Here is a 9,906-nt window from a genome sequence, read left to right as displayed (position 1 = left end):
TCTTGTCTGATTGCTGTATCGAACCTTTTGCAGAGTCCATTAGGAAGGATGCAGGCATAAGAGGGGTGACAATCCCAGTCAGTGGACGCACTCAGGTAAAAGCCTCCCTGTACATGGACAATGTCGCTGTCTTCTGCCCGGATCCACCATCCCCTCGCAGACAGATGACACTTGAAGTTTGCAAACTGGGGATCTACACACAGCTTGATGCAGCCGCACACAAAGGTAGCCATAAGGATGAAGGCGACGTTGGGTACATTTTTCCCGCCCTTATCCAGAGGTTTGAACATCGTGTACCTCCGGACTCGGACCATTTTGGATCCCCAGATGAAGCGGAAAATGGCTCAGGTGATCGCCACAGTGCAGGAATGCGGTATGGGCCAGACCTGCACCACGTACAGCAATGTGAGCACCTCGCCCTTGATGACCAGGTTCTTACCCATAATGGAGAGAGATCGCTGCTCCCACATGCTCAGCTTATGTTGTACCCTGGCTACTCGCTACTTCCAGGTTTTGGTGCACGTCTCAGCTCTTCCAAACCATATCCCCAGCACCTTCAGGTAATCTGACCTAACGGTGAAGGGGACAAAGGATCGGTCAGCCGAGTTCCCAAAGAACATGGCCTCGCTCTTGCCGTGTTTAAAATTGGCTCCCAAGGCCAGTTCGAGCTGGTCGCAGATGCTCATCACTCTGCGCACAGGCAGTGGATCCGAGCATAAAACTGCGACGTCATCCATGTACAGGGAGGTTTTAACCTGAGTGCCTCCGCTGCCTGGGATTGTCACCCCTCTGATGCTCGCATTCTTCCTAATAGACTCAGCAAAGGGTTCAATACTGCAAACAAACAAGACAGGGGAGAGAGGACAGCCCTGTCTGACTCCAGATTGGATCGGGAAACTTTCTGATTCCCACCCATTGATTGAGACTGCACTACTGATGTTTGTGTAGAGTAGTTTGATCCAATTGCAGATTCCCTCCCCAAACCCCATTTTGGAATGCACATCCATCATGGAAGTGTGCGATATCCTGTCAAAAGCCTTCTCCTGGTCCAGGCTGATGAGGCAGGTGTCCACCCTCCTGTCCCGTACATAGGTGATCATATCCCTGAGTAGCGCAAAGCTATCAGAGATTGTCCTGCCTGGTATAGTATAGGTCTGATCAGGGTGAATCACCAACTCCAGAGCAGACTTGAATCGACTGGCTATGTCTTTTGACAGAATCTTGTAGTCAGCATTAAGCAGAAATTGGGCCACCAATTTCTGATTTCTGTCCTCTCCCCCTTCTGCTTGTCGATGAGGGTGATGATGCCTTTCCTCATGGATTCTAACATGCTGCCAGCCTGGAGCATACTCTTGTTTACTGGCAGACATGTTGATTCTTTCCTCAAATCAGTGCACAATAAAAGAGACTGATTCTGTCAGGCTCCTTTTTATACAGGCCACCTGGACCTGGCTGAGAAAGGCAGAGTGAGAGCAGGGAGGGGAGGAGACAAGAGTGAAGATTAAACAGAGAGCTAGATGGAGGAGACACCCAGAGTGACAGACAGAGAGAGAACGGCCCCTCATCTTTCAGCTCCACCTCCAGTTTCCTCCAGGCTGCCAATTTCAAACCCTTTATTAACAGTAGAACCAAAACCCAGCTCTCCACACAAACCCTTCCAGACTCGGCCTTCATAGTCAAGGCTTTCCAGAAAGCCGGAGCTTTTAAATATGGTCCCGATGCAATTAACACTCAGTAATATTCCCACCTAAACACAGTCCATTCTATACTAAGAAACCTCCTCAGTAACATCACCATTTCCTCACACATCCGCTTCCAGCAGTTCACAGCACCTTACTGCAGCTGTTTGGGGAATCTCCTGTGTTAAGATTGGAGTTGGAAAGCGGCCTTTACCCGGCAGTGTTATTGTCTCACAGTGAATCTGCCAGACATCCTGTTCTCTTTATTGCGAGAGAGAAAGCACGGATTTAGGAAATGTTCATTTGAAATGATCTCTATTGAGAACGAGCCCGGCCGTGGGACAGGTATTCCAGTGCAAAGAGCTGTCCATGACCGAGTGTTGCAGACTGGCACATTGCAACGTCCAAGACTATGTGCTGTGGGACGGCATTAAAGCTTGGGGAAGCCACCATGGAGACTCAATGGGGAAAGGCTGCAGTCTGAGGCCCTAGTAGGCCATAGTACAGTGAGGGGCTGGAACCTGTGTAAAACCCCTCGGGCTGTTTGCACCAGAGAATGTTTGATATGTAATGTAAATACTGTAAATATAACCTGTGCAGGCAGGGATAGTGAGATACATCATGTACATTATTGAAGGAAACTGATCTGTATTGTACCTTATGTAATATTAAATTTGAACTGCTTTGCAATGTAATTGCACAAATTATATGAATAAAATACATATTGTGCAAAAGAAAGCAGCTTTCCTGTCAACACACACCTTGTCTCAGGGCACAACTTTCCTGTGATCTTGTCATACCCAACTTCGCTCTATATCTTCTGACACACACACTTTACAGTCTGTCATTTCCAAAAACAAGCATTCTAAAATCAAAAGACCTTTTGTTTATTTCTCCTTTCTTTTCATTTCTCCTCTATTCTTCTCAATCACTCCCTTCAACAGTCCTATTCAGATCAAGGTGGAATGTGAATAGTGTCACAACTCACCTGACACTATTATTACCCTTTTCTCTTGTCTCATTCAATGGGAAAGTTTTATTCACCAGTCTGTTGCTGTTTTACACTCTTGCCATCCCATCTGGTATTGCATCCATCTGAATTCTGTGCTTTCATGGCCTTACATATCTTTTCCTCTTCTGGATGATTTGTTTGCTTCAGTTCCATTCAACCAGGCTGGACCACAGGGAAGCTTAGAACCTTTGCCTTGGACGGGTCCACGTTGATCCATTACATTCAGAATCACCTCCTTGAAATAACTCCATAGTACAACTACAGTAACCACACAGAATCTGCTTCAAACACTCCTCCACATTTTATCTGTTCTGACCGTCAACACCTCCAGCTCTTTTGTTTAAGTGGAACCCATCAGGTTTGTATAGGCTCCTTCTATTCTGAAAGCTGTGGCACTGGTTCAGGGAATTCAGCCCTGTTTCTCTACTCGAAAGGATCAGCCATGCTTGATCTGCCTCGTATTTTGCTTTTATTGCAACGTTACAAGACCTCCAATCCTCTGGCACCACACCTGTATCCAGTGAGGGATTGGAAAATGATGGTCAGACCTTCCACTATTTCTTCCCTGGCTTCATTCAACAGCCTGGGGTACATTTCATCTAGTCCTGGTGATTTATCCACATTCAAGGATGCTCATCCCATTAAGACTTCCTCTCTCCTTAAGTTATCACGTCCAATACTTCACACTCCTCCTCCTTCATAACAATATCTGCATCACCTTCTCATTTGAGAAGACAGTAATGTATTCATTAAGGATATTGGCAACATCTTGCACCCCGATACAAAGGTTACATTTTTGATCTTTTATGTGCCCTGCTGTTTGCTTAGTTGCCTCTTTCTCTAATGTTTTGTTGCAACATCTTTGGGTCCATTGTTATTTTGTTCGTCCATGTTCTTTCCTGCTTTTTCTTTGCTTTTTACCGCTGCTCCCAAACTCCTCCAGTTCAGTCAAAACACAACGTGTCAGAAGTGGGATTCGAACCCACGCCTCCAATGGAGACTGCGACCTGAACGCAGCGCCTTAGACCGCTCGGCCATCCTGACCGCCTACAGGATATTATTAATGCGAAGGAAATTATTCATTCTTTGTGGAAAGTATTTGTGAGATTGTGGAAATGTCTGGAAGAGGAAAGACCAGCGGGAAAGCTCGGTCCAAGGCCAAGTCTCGCTCCTCCCGGGCTGGACTGCAGTTCCCGGTGGGCCGTGTTCACAGGCACCTGAGAAAGGGCAACTATGCTGAGCGTGTGGGTGCCGGAGCCCCGGTCTGTCTGGCTACTGTGCTCGAGTATCTGACCGCTGAAATCCTCGAGCTAGCCGGTAACGCGGCCCGGGACAACAAGAAGAGCCGCATCATCCCCAGACACCTGCAGCTGGCTGTCCGCAACGACGAGGAGCTCAACAAGTTGCTGGGAGGAGTGATCATCGCACAGGGCGGGGTGCTGCCTAATATCCAGGCCGTGCTGCTGCCCAAGAAAACCAGCGTTCAGAGCTCCCAGAAAAAGTAAAGCGGCCAAAATGTCATCTAATAACCCAAAGGCTCTTTTCAGAGCCACCCACAGTCTCTGTGAAAGGGCTGGTTACTGTCAGGAGGGAGTCAGAGATGGAGTTATTGGAACAGTGGATTGACCTGTTTCACATCTGTCCAGGTGTGTTTTCAGTGGGGAAGAGACGGCCGCCCACCTCCTCCTGGAATGTGCCTTTGCAAAGCAGGTGTGGAAAGAGATGCAGTGGGTTTTGTCAAGGTTCATCCCAAGCAGCTCTGTAACACAGGAGTCTGTGCTCTACGGGCTGTTCCCAGGGACGCACACCGAGACAAACATCAACTGCTGCTGGAGGACTATCAATTCGGTGAAAGACGCCCTTTGGTCTGCCCGAAACTTGCTGGTCTTCCAGCGCAAAGAGTTGTCCACCACCGAATGTTGCAGACTGGCACATTCCAAGGTCCAGGACTACGTGCTGAGGGACGCACTAAAGCTTGGGGCAGCCGCAGCAAAGGCTCAATGGGGAAAGACCACAGTGTAAGGTTCCCCCACCAAGCTGGACTGAGGGGCTGGATCAATGGGAAACCCCTCGAACTGTATCGTTAATATTCTCAATTGCTGTAAATGTAAAACTGTAATTGACATGACAATTGTGAAACGGAAGGGCTGGGAAGAAACTCATGAGAGTATTGAAGGAAACTGATCTCCCTTGCAATGTTTGTATTTTTTGGTGCTGTTTGGAAACTGTTTGGCATTGTAATTTTTACAGATTTTTATGAATAAAGTATATTTTGGAAATTAAAAAAAAGTTTTCAGTTCCCTCTCTGGATTTCGCTCTGTTTCTCTGCTCACACATCTCCCCCTCCAGTTAAGTGAAGAAGTGAACTACAGGGTGTCAGAATCAACAATTTAATAAATCCCGCTGCCTTCGATTTGATAAATCCCGAGATTATCCCGGTACATTAACGGGAACTGGTTCGGAGCTGATGAATTAATTTAATAATGGAAGTGTCCGGGTTAATTCTCTGTTTTTCATTTGGACAGTTTGAATTGTGTTTTTTTTTCTCTCTGGTGATCTGAGCGCCGCTTCTCAATGAGAATCTGCTCCCGGAACAGAGTAAATGCAGGAAGGAAGAGGCCATTCTCGGGCTGTGTGTTTCTCTCCTAACCTGATCTGTTTAGACCGCACTGTTCCCAGAGGACGGAATCAGTGAGAGTTGTGCACACACAGGAGCTGAGTCCATTGCAGCGCTTTAATATGTGCCTTCCCCCCGGCCCTCCCTATTCTCCGGACACAGAGCTGTCTGTTTCCCCCGGCGGCGGGATAGAGTCGGGGATTCTCTCCCCGCAGTGTCAGGGTCTGCAGCCCCGGGGAACTGGCGGTTTCAGTCAGAGTGACCGAGCTGCCTTACATATCCTGTGTACTGATCTCCAATGGATTCAAATATTAGTGAACTCATTGGGTAATGTTTGTAAATAACCCTCATGTGAACGGACCCGGCTCCATTAATGCCTTCCAAATAAAACTGGGATCCATTTCTTTTCCCCAATGCCAGCTAACGGATCCCAGGAGCGGGGTTGAGATTGTGCTGAGCAGCAATGAGTCTCCGGTAATGCTGCTTTCTAAATTCCAGATTAGCTCTCAGTCCTACAGGCCTTTCGGGAAAGTGATGTGACAAAACAGAAACCATGTGACCGCCCCTCCAATCTAATGGGTTTGATGATGAACAGAGATGGCAGCTCTTTCCTTTGCTGATTTGGTGGCTCTGAAAAGAGCCCTTGTTACACTTGTTACTGAAGCTGGGTTTTAGGTGCGTTCCCCGCGGATGCGGCGGGCCAGCTGGATGTCTTTGGCCATGATGGACCGGGATCATTCTGGTGAATCTGCTCATTTTCCGACAGAAGCATCAGTCGCTGTTTGAACTGTTTAAAGTCAGGGGTGTATTAGCAGCCAGAAAGTGAAGGGCAGTTCATTGCTCCCTGCAGCATTATCTGCCTCTTTCAGGAGAAAAGATCAGAAACCGCTCGTTTCTGTCAGTCCCCGAGAAGCCTGTGAGAAGCGGTTAGTCGCTAATTTGTTCCTTTTACAGAGTGGAAGCTGATATTTGTCCCGTTTTAAATTGCTGAACCGGACCTTCCTCCCGCCGCTTACAGTTAACAGATTGACAAATGAAAACGATTCCTAAAATCGCGTCAGGATTTTGTGACGGTAAATACAATAAAACAGAACATAAAATGAGAGGTTTTAAAATTGTTGCCTGAAAATTGAAATTTTCATTCACTTCAATTCCTTCCTGCTCTGGAATTGCCGGGCTTTTTCCAATTGGAAAATTTCAGCCAATGAGAACTTCTATTTAATTTATGTGACACTCCGATTGGTTAAGAATTGGATTGAGAAGCGGGTGACCAATCAGAGACAGAGTCAAACTGTTGGAATTTCAGGCCCCCAGGAACTGAGCTGAAACTGTTCAGATTGACAAACCCTGGCAGTAGCTTCACACATTGGACACTTCACACTGAGTCATTCAAGGGCTGGTGTGAGAGAAGCTTCAGATCCTGTCATTACTCTCTGACTCATTATTCATCTCGAACCAAACAATTAGTAAATGTGAAGCAGTAAAGAGACTTTTCACTCTCACTGCAGAATGTGTCATCTGGGGAAATAAGGAACTATTATATTTGGAGATTCCAGGTACATTCCTCCCTGAACAAATCCATTCCTAACATTCCCGATCACAGCCTATCCCAGCTCCTGTTGTCACCCGACTCCAGCTGAATTGGAGAAACTCATGTGTTGGGGTTTGAGTTGTGAGGTGGGGTTTCTCCGCCAGTGTTACTGTCTTACAGACTCTCCCCCTGAATTTGTGAACTGAGACTGCACCGAACACATCCCCAGTTAGAGTGAGGGCCGGATATCCCTCTGTTTTATTACAGAGAGTGGGGAAAAGGCTGGGTGGAGGGGAGTCACCAGGGATCCTGGATTTACTCCAAATCATTTCCATGTGGAATCTGCAGGCGGGGCCGGGACAGGGATCATTTGATCAGGGGATCAGCTCTTTCCTGAGAGATGTGGGTGGCTCTGAGAAGAGCCTTTGTGTTCAGATGTTTACAAGTTTCCCGCGCTTTCACTTCTTTCCAGACCCTGCTTTCTGAGACTTCGCTGCTTTCGGCTTGACCTTGCTCTTCCATGTCTGCACTTTCTTCAGCGCCTTTCCGCCCGCCGCACTCTTGCCTTTTTTGACCTTCTTCGCAGGAGACTTTTTCTGAAGCACTGCTTTCTTCACCGCCTTATTTAGCGTTGCCGCCGCCTTGCTGCTCGTTTTCTTGGCTGTTACTTTCTTTGTTGTCACTTTCTTGTCTGCTGGTTTCTTCACTAAAGATTTCTTGTCTGCTGGTTTCTTCACTGAAGATTTCTTGTCTGCTGGTTTCTTCACTAAAGATTTCTTGTCTGCTGGTTTCTTCACCTTCTTTCCCACTTTTCCCTGGGTTTTCCTTCTTGCTGATTTTGAAGGAGCCGGAGGAGCCCTGTCCCTTGCTCTGCACCAGGGAGCCTTTGTTCACATTCCTCTTGATACTTCGCTTGATCTGGGTCTTGAGCTTCTCCTGAGTGGTGGCAGACCTGCAAGGAATCAACTACCAGCTAGCGTATAAAGCAAGACCAAGGCTCAGGGCCTTCAGTTACCTGGAGGGGAGTCGGAGAGGCAGCGGATCCTGTGAGGAACCACAATCCAGGAAGGATGAGAAGGTCATTGTCAGGGTACAGAGGAGATTAAGTTAAAGATTTACCAGTTTATAAGCAAGCGCAGAGCCAAGGAACGGTGCTGGGGCAGATCAAATAATAGGAAGTTGTGATCAGTTGGAAGGCAAGAGTGATTAAATGACAGAAGAGATGATGGTGCAAGGCAAAAGTCAGGGAAAGAATAAGTAACATTTTGTAAGCACAGATACCAGGAGTGGGGTTTGAACCCACACAGACACATGTCTATTGGACCTTAAGTCCAACACCTTAACCACTCAGCCATCCTGGTACATTAACCCACCACTGAAAATGAAATTTAATGTGATCCGGGTGCCATCTGGCCTTTTCCAATATAAAGTTATGACTCCTCTCCCATGCTAAATTGGACCCTTCATTATTTATGAACCTCAATCGGATCACTCCTCAGTCTAGGTTTCTCTAAGGTGTAGGGTCCCAACTCTTTTAGTCTAACTTGATAACCAAGATGTCTTATACTGGGAATTCGTCGAATGTCTCTCCTCTGTACCCTTTCCAAAGCCTCAATATCACCCATCATGTGAGGAGACCAAGACTGGATACAATATTCCAAGTGAGTCCTGACCAAGGTTTCATAAAAGGACAAATTCGGGACATCTCAGATACTGAAGGAGTCCGTGTCCAGAAGCAGCAAGACCTGGACAACATTCAGACTTGGGCTGCTAAGTGGCAAGTAACATTCACACCACATAAGTACCAGGCAATGACCATCTCCAACAAGAGAGAATGTAACCATCTCCCCTTGACGTTCAACAGCATTACCATCGCTGAATCCCCCCACCATCAACATCCTGGGGGTTACCATTGACAAAAGCTTAACTGGACCATTCATATACATACTCTGGCTACAAGAGTAAATCAGATAGTGGGAATTCTGTGATGAGTAACTCAGCTCAAGGCACGTGGTGAAATGCTCATTAGGAGAGCTGGAGAAATGGACTGGTCAGGTGGGCAGAAAAGTGGCAAATGGAACTCAACTTGGAGAAGTGTGAGGTGATGCCTTTGGTGAGGTCAAACACAGCAAAGGAATACACAATTGATGGGTGAATGCTGAGAGGTGTAGAGGAAGTGAGGGACCTTGAAGTGAATGTCCACAAATCCCTGAAAGTAGCAGGACAGGTTGATAAGTTGGTTGAGAAGGCTTATGGAATCCTTTCCTTTATTAGCCGATGTATAGAATATCAGAGCAGGGAGGTTATGCTGGAACTGTATATATCATTAGTTAGGCCACAACTTGAGTTCTGTGTGCAGTTCTGGTCACCTCATTCCAGAAAGGATGTAATTGCACCAGAGAGGTTACAGAGGAGATTTACGAGGATGTTGCCAGGACTGGGAAAATGCAGCTATGAGGAAAGATTGGATAGACTGGGGTTGTTCTCCTTGGAATAGAAGAGGCTGAGGGGAGATTTGATTGAAATGTACAAAATTGTGAGGGGTCTGGATAGAATGGATGGGAAGGGTCTATTTACCTTAGTAGGGAGGTCAGTGACTAGAGGGCATAGATTTAAAGTGATGTGTTGAACAATTAGAGGGGAGATGAGGAAAGGTTTTTTCACCCAGAGGGCTGTGGGAGTCTGGAACTCACTGCCTGTAAGGGTAGCTGAGGCAGAAACCCTCAACTCATTTAAAAGGAGTCTGGATGTGCACCTCAAGTACCTGAACCTGCAGGGCTACGGTCCAAATGCTGGTCAATGGGATTCAGCTGGGTGGCTCGTTTTTTGGCCTGCCTGTGCTGTAAACTTTCTATGTTCTATGATTCTATGCAGACACAATGGGCCGAATGGCCTCCTTCTGCACTGTAATAATTTTGTGATTTTTGACTCTCCAGAACTTGTCAACCATCTACAAGGCACAAACCAGGATGAGTGCAGCACCAACAATACTCTAGAAACTCGACACTGTTCAGGACAAAGCAGCCGCCTTGATTGTCACCCCATTCACCACCTTAAACATTCACTC

At 46.9% G+C, this 9,906-nt stretch overlaps 2 non-coding genes across 2 annotated transcripts; both read right to left on the bottom strand.

Moving 5' to 3' along the window:
* Positions 1-3,652: 3,652 nt before the first annotated feature.
* Positions 3,653-3,735, bottom strand: trnal-cag (transfer RNA leucine (anticodon CAG)). Its single transcript has one exon. It is a non-coding gene; the product is annotated as a tRNA-Leu (tRNA).
* A 4,382-nt stretch (positions 3,736-8,117) lies between these two features.
* trnal-uaa (transfer RNA leucine (anticodon UAA)) lies at positions 8,118-8,200 on the bottom strand. Its single transcript has one exon. It is a non-coding gene; the product is annotated as a tRNA-Leu (tRNA).
* Positions 8,201-9,906: the final 1,706 nt, after the last annotated feature.

Source organism: Heterodontus francisci, chromosome 35, assembly GCF_036365525.1.
Source record: "Heterodontus francisci isolate sHetFra1 chromosome 35, sHetFra1.hap1, whole genome shotgun sequence".
In the NCBI taxonomy this organism is placed as follows: domain Eukaryota; kingdom Metazoa; phylum Chordata; class Chondrichthyes; order Heterodontiformes; family Heterodontidae; genus Heterodontus; species Heterodontus francisci.
This window is presented reverse-complemented; position numbering and strand designations above follow the sequence as displayed.